Source organism: Prionailurus viverrinus, chromosome A1 (genome assembly GCF_022837055.1).
Source record: "Prionailurus viverrinus isolate Anna chromosome A1, UM_Priviv_1.0, whole genome shotgun sequence".
NCBI lineage: Eukaryota > Metazoa > Chordata > Mammalia > Carnivora > Felidae > Prionailurus > Prionailurus viverrinus.
The window spans coordinates 1,412,488-1,419,487 of NC_062561.1; the positions used below are offsets into that span (position 1 = coordinate 1,412,488).

The 7,000-nt window shown below is 53.3% G+C and overlaps 1 long non-coding RNA gene across 1 annotated transcript; it reads right to left on the reverse strand.

Moving 5' to 3' along the window:
* Positions 1-1,664: 1,664 nt before the first annotated feature.
* Positions 1,665-2,426, reverse strand: LOC125148036 (uncharacterized). The gene is made up of 3 exons (XR_007145458.1): positions 2,338-2,426; positions 2,104-2,181; positions 1,665-1,972 (listed from the first exon to the last, which is right to left on the reverse strand). It is a non-coding gene; the product is annotated as an uncharacterized LOC125148036 (long non-coding RNA).
* Positions 2,427-7,000: the final 4,574 nt, after the last annotated feature.

A 7,000-nucleotide genomic window follows, 5' to 3' on the forward strand; every position in this document is an offset into this window, starting at 1 on the left:
CTTCTAATGATCACCTGCCCCCGTTTGCTTCCCTTAAGGCCACCCAGACATCAGGGTGAGGTGTCTATAAAGCTAGCTAATACAGCCATGTCCCCCCCCCCCCACCCTACTTTAAACCCCCCATGGGGGGGGCGCCTGGGTGGCGCAGTCGGTTAAGCGTCTGACTTCAGCCAGGTCACGATCTCGCGGTCCGTGAGTTCGAGCCCCTCGTCGGGCTCTGGGCTGATGGCTCAGAGCCTGGAGCCTGTTTCCGATTCTGTGTCTCCCTCTCTCTCTGCCCCTCCCCCGTTCATGCTCTGTCTCTCTCTGTCGCAAAAATAAATAAACGTTGAAAAAAAAATTAAAAAAAAAAATAAACCCCCCATGGAGTTGGTCACCTCTAGGATAAAGCCAGCATACCTAAAGGTTCACAGGTCAGCAACGATGGGGCCCTTGCCTGATTCTCCACCTGCACCTGGATCCCAGCATCCCCTGCATGGAGCACCGACTCCACCTACACGGGCCACTTCCGGGTCTTTGACGACTCCTCCCTGTTCTGTGCCCCATGGAATCTTTTCCACCGAAGCCCCCACTGCACATCCGGGGCCTACTACGTGCCAGATGCTAGGCGTGTGCAAACCAGACAGACACTGCCCCCACCCTCACTGTCTTTCTTCCCGAGATCATCCTTCTCACGGTGGTGCCTATTAATCCCGTCCAGCTCATCTCCCTTCCGCAACCATCTGTGAAGCTTCAACTGACTCGCTCCCCTTCAGCTCAGGGCCGTTGCAGGAGGCAGCAGGAGAGCAGCAGATGAGCCCCGGTATTTGGGAGGCAGGCGGAACTGGGGTCAAACCCCACCTGGGCCTCTCGCTCACACCGGGGATTCAGAAACTTAGGCAACCTTTGACGGCAGCTATCTCATCCACGGGATGTGCAAGGGGGCACTGGACTCCAAACAGATAACACAAGTGTAAGGTGTGTAACAAGTTCTGGGCTCATCTCAGGGAGCCTTTGATAAGCCAGAGCTTATTTTTACCACTACTTGTGCATGAAACACACTAATTTTTCCCACGGAATTATCACATTGTAGGACTATTTGTTTACACGTTCCTTCTCCCCCACTAGTCTAAAAGAGTCTCAAGGGCAGTAACTACTCGTTTTTAATTTTGGAATCCTCTTTCCTGGCACAGTACTTGGACAAAAAATCACGGGTCTGCCTTCAGCTTATTAGCTCAATTACCCCTGAGAGGCAGAGATGGGGAATCACACGGCTCTGGCCAGCATCGTGTTTTCCTAATAGCAAACAGAAGGATCCTAATGCACAGAGAAGGAACCCGAGCGGCTAACAGACAGCCACACTCAGATACCTGAGGTGCTGACATTCACCGGCCCCCAGGCTTGAATGGGTCTGTTTTCCCGGTGGTCCCCTCCCCCCTCAGCAAATCCTCAAACCTCCTTCCTGCACTGACCAAAGCGCACACAGGCCTGCTTGTCCCTTCTGGACACGGGTGCCAGGGCCCTCTGATCTCCGAAATATGCTGACCCCAGAAAGCGGCAGCCTGGGTCCAGGTCTAGCTGTTCATTCTTCTGACTCCACAGAACACAGGTGGCCCCAGGAGGCCTCTACCATCAGGCTGAGGGCCCAGGGGTCTGGGAGCTTTGCTGTGCAATAGAATCACCTGGCGGTCTTAAAAAAATACTGAAGCCCGGCTCCCATCCATGGGGCTTCAAGGGTTTTTTCAGTTCCCTGGGGGGTTTTTTAAATGCTTAGCAAAGACTGGAGAGCCTGGGGACTAAGCTCACAGAGCAGGAGTCTCTGGCTGGTGCCCCCTCTGGATGTGTGGGCCACAAAGAACACGGAGCAGCTGTGACATCGCAGGATCAGGGCTGAGGGCTCCTGTCATAACACCCAGGACAGACGGACCGCGGTCACAGCCCCAATCCTGAGGCAGCGAGATCACTCTTCGGCGAGGGAAGGTAGATTTTTCCACTATGGAGTGCCACGGTTTGAAAAACAAGCAAACAAAAACAACAGTGAGTCTTTTAAAGTTAAGATGAAAACTGCCCTTAACCTGACTTCCCAGCTCCCCGTCCTCCCAGCTGGGGCGATGGGGAGCTCACTTGTCTCCTCAGGTGCCAGTTCCTCCTTGCAAGAGATCTGAAGGACAATGCGGACCCTGACTCCAGGGAGCTCACAGCCTAAGGGCACAGACAGACCCGCCAAGTGACGAGACTACCGAGCAGCCGAAAGAGCGTTCCAAGGGAGGTGGGAAGCCGAGTCTAAGGAGCAGACCGAAGGCGGGAAGAGGCTGGCCTGGGGAGCGCCGGGGGAGGTTTCGGAGACGCAGGACCCACCTTGAGCTGGGTCTTGAACAGGTGGGTGTGGGAGCCTCTCACCCAGGCGGGTGGAGCGCAGGCGCGGGAGCAAGACGATCGGCTGTGCAGCTAGGGTGTGCGGGTGTTTGCAGTGGGGGGGGGGGGGGGGGCAGCAGGGAAGGGGGTGGGGAGGAGGAGGGCCACCTCCGCCGCCGGCATTGGAGTGAGTGGCTGGTGAACCCCGCGCGCGGGACAGGGCAGGCCGGGGCGCTGGCGACAGCGAGGGCCACGGCGGTAAAGCTGAGCCGGAGAGGTCGCCGGGGGCTCGGCTAGGCCAGAGCTTGCGCGGAGGGAGCTCCCCACGCGGCGCGTTTGGCCACAGCTGAGCGCCCGCCCCGCGCCAAGTGGCAGGCGTCGCGGGCACAGCCTGGCGGGCACCCGAAGGCTCCCCCGGTGCTCTCGGCGCCGCCGTAAGCCGTTCCGGAAATGGTGCGATTTCCTCGTCACCCCCGTCTCTCCCGCATCAGGAACACCACGTGCCAGGAGGGGGTGTGCACACCGCGTGCGCGTGCCCAAGGCCTGCGGGGACGGGCGCAGGGCGCGCGCTGGGGCGCCCGGGTGGCCCAGTCGGTTGAGCGTCCGACTTCGGCTCGGGTCGTGATCTCGTGGTTCGTGCGTTGGAGCTCCGCGTCGGGGTCTGTGCTGATGGCTCGGAGCCCGAGCCTGCTTCGGAGTCTGTGTCTCCCTCTCTCTCTGGCCCTCGCCCCACTCATGCTCTGTCTCTGTCTCTGTCTCTGTCTCTCTCTCTGTCTCAAAAATAAACGTTAAAAAATTTTTAAATAATTTTAGGGGGTTTCCCCTAAAAAAAAAAAAAAAAAAGAACTAGCGCACGCTTGCCTGCCCCCCCCCCCATTCTCCTCCCTTCTCTCTCACCCAGCAGGAGGCCCATTTGCTGCCCAACACAGACCTCGGTCACCAGTCACCCTCCTTGTGTTCACAATTTGAGGGCTCCCCGCAGAGGTCCAGACAGATAAACCCGTGGGTTGATTAAAAAAAAAAAAAAAGGGGGAGAACTTTCTTTGGTGATTAGATTAGATGCCAAAGAGATGATCGCTTATCCCATGGAGATTCATTTTCCCTCTTTCTGGGGAGAGTGCCTTCTGGGAAGCATGTAATTGCCTTGGCCCCAAACCAGCCATGAGAACCCAAGAGTGGGAGGGTGGTTGTGCTGAATCTACGCAAGGTCCTGGTTACGCACCTAACAGGCTGTCGGGGCAGCTGTGGTTCTGGCCCAGCAGCATGAGGCCTTGGCTCCCATAGTGAATTCAGCTGGGAGCTATCACAACAGAACTTCCTTCTCTTTTCCAAGGGGAGAAGCATGCTTCGTATATGGCTTTCTCTTCAATTGCTCAAAGTGTGCACTGTTGCTCACAATGTGTAAGACGAGGAACTGGCCGTGATCAGTGAGGGTTCAGCTGCAGAGCGCAAGTCCACGGTAGCTTCCATTTAGCAGGAAGAGGTTCAGTATGGGGCAGTCAACAGCCTACGGTATTATGAAAGGGTCGAAGAAAAAGACTCAAGGTTTAGAAATGACTCCCCAAACCACACCTCAGGACCAGGCCACCAAGGAAACTGCTACCCGCCCAGAACACCTCTCTTCTGCCTCCACCTGGTCCAGAAGCCACAACGTCTCCCCCGGCTCCAGACCCAAACTACACTGTCGTGATCTGCCCCGGGGTCCGCCTCTTGACTTCCTCCTAGCCATTGGCTCGTCCTGGGCTCTCCACTGGACGAACACCCTCCCAGCCGTGCCTGCCAGGGGAGCAGAGTCGCGGTTCTGCATCACTCAGGCTCCAGCGCCCGCCGGAGAGGGTCTGAGCTGCTCAACGCAAATCAGACTCGGGGCCCAACTGGCTGGAAATGGAGAATCTCCTGTTCATTTTCTGCAACGCAAGGACTGAAAAGAAGACCAAACACCAGGGCGCGTCTCCACACAGAGCCCTTCGTGAGGTAGGGAGAGGACAGGCACTCAAACCCATTGCCAGACTCAGGAAGCAAGGAAATCCCGTCTCCCTATGATGCCTTCCCCAGCCTTTGGTCGGGGCAGGCGGGTCTTCTCTCCATCTCCTACAAGCTATACGATGGGACATCTGCGTTCTGCTGCTCTCATGCGCCCAGCCCGGTTTCCCTCCCCCTTCTATCTGCTCACATGAGTCTTCTCCAGCCTTGAAAATACAGTTCTAGCCTTCGGTGAAGACCTAACTACTCTGTCCTTGCGAGTTCTCCCTCTCCCTGGGTACTATGCTTGACAGTTTCCTCCACGCCACTTAGCGTCCGTGGAGCCTTAGTGTGTGAGGCCCCTGATCGCCCGGTCACGAATTCCTGTGTGATAATCTCAAACCTCCGATTAGATGAACCCCCGTAGAAAGAACCGGGCCTCAGTCTGTATTCCTAACAGTTTTTGTAGCTCAGTGCTGAAACACAGAAGCCACTCAATTCCTATCCTCTGAGAAGTCTTGTTTACTACGTTGTTAGAGGAGATAACGACGCCAGCTTCACTTCTCCCTGTGTGTGTGGTTGGGTTCAGATCAAGAGAGGTGATGTACAGGAAAAGGCACTGTGGCCTTCCCTATTACTGCTGCTGAGGGGAATCTGCTTTTATTCCCAAACCACACTGCAAATGAGTCTGAGGACTTGGCTCGTGGAGCTTGGGTCTCAGGTCTTACAGGGCTCCTCTGCCCGGTGGAGACATGACCAGTCTGCCTGTCTCAGGTAGAGCAGCTCAAGTGAAGCACGAAGACAGAAGACGGGGTGAGACGCCCGACGTGCGGTCTGGGCTTTACTTCAGGCATTAATTATAGTTGGCACAGAGGCAGACTCCTCGTTTTCGCCCTTCTCCAAAACAAACGGAATTGAGTAAGAAGGCCAGCCCTCGCGACTTTGAAGCCGGGTTCTCCTCTTCTTCCTCTCCAGGGAGGTTCCTGCAGCAGCCGCAAAGGTGGTCAGTCTGGGTGGAGACAGTCCTGACCGGTTCACAGAAACAGTGGGACTCGCCAGGCCTTGGTCTCTCCCGGTGACTCCGAGTGAGTTTCGCGGACAGGTCCGCCTCACAGAAGGGCTGGCACTGGCTTCAGATGGGAGAGAAGAGAAAACATGGGGAGCCTTCACTAGTTTCCCTAGATCACTCTCCTCAACCCCATGAAAAGAAAAAGAAGGCAAACTGGTTTTCGGTGATTTGCGTACACCCATCTCCAACACAAACCCTAACTCACTTAAAATCCTTTACATCTGCTGTGCATCTTCCAACAAAAAATATCGTGCCCGGAAAAATCGATACGGTGTTGCTTAAGACAGAGCAACTGAAATACGCAGAATAAAAATTCACAGATACGTTTGGAGTGAGTCTGATAAGACAACGGAAGTTTGAGATAATTTTGTACCTCAGTCTGGGTTCTAAGTGCAGACCCTGAATACAGGTGAGGTACCAGATCCACGGGCCCTTTTCCATTTTGTCACCACTGATCTATATTTATGAGGACAAAATTGTGATTCCTCATGAATTTAAGCTGGAACAGGCAACTTTTCTTAAGCCTGCTTCTATTACTTGGTCATTCCTGTCTTTTCTGTACAAACTCTTATTTGTAGTGAATATCATCATTGTTTTCCAGGCCCCGTATCTGGTGAATTGCAGCAAAATATTATGAAAGACCACATTGGTGGCTCTGAATATTAAAATCTAAAGGACAGACGGTGACCAGAAAGTAATTGCCAACAATTTTTGAATGGCCATTCCAAGAAACAACTCTGGCTCAGAAGATGACAGTTTTTTAGAGAAATGATAAAGGATGCTCAGTGATCCACTTAGTTCTGGTCTTTGAGATGTAAGAGTGAGCCTCGAGGATACACAGGGTTTGGTCGTTTTAAAAAATGTTCCATACCAAAAATTTCTGCCTATGGATACTGATGGAAGTTTAGGACATATGGTGCCCAACACAGTCAGTTTTGTACTGGAAAAGATTAATTATAATTGAGTCATAAAATGGCCATCTGGCAATGTCAGCCTTCTCCACTGGCTGGGGAGCTTGGTATGAAGGAGAAAGTTGATGACTTTCCATTAAAGTGCATTTTCATTTCTCACCTGGGTCATATCCTTTTTTGCCTCCCCATCCTCATATACTTTTTAGTGTTGGTACTTGCCAAACAGTTGCAGGTGAGACACAAGCCTGAAAGCGGGGATTTGATACAAATCTTCAGCTGCCTTAAAGCATGAGAAGAGTTGTTTCCCTGACCTTCACGTAATGAAACAGATCATCCACAACCCAGTGTTGGGCTTCTGAAGCCCTACAGACTGTTTTAAATGGCAAGCTGTGATAGGAAAAGGCTAAGATTGTCTGAATACTATGTCTTTTGTAGAAGGAACAATACTTCCTGAAAGTGCTGATGTTGCCATAGTTGACAAGAAAAAAAAAAAAAGAGGAAATCCAAATAAATTTATATGAAAGAGAGGGAGAAAGACTCTTCCAGAAACTGTTAAGAAAAATGATGAGGGGCGCCTGGGTGGCTCAGTCGGTTAAGCGCCGGACTTCGGCTCAGGTCATGACCTCACGGTTTGTGGGTTCGAGCCCCGCGTCAGGCTCTGTACTGACAGCCCAGAGCCTGGAACCTGCTTCGGATTCTGTGTCTCCCTCTCCCTCTGCCCCTC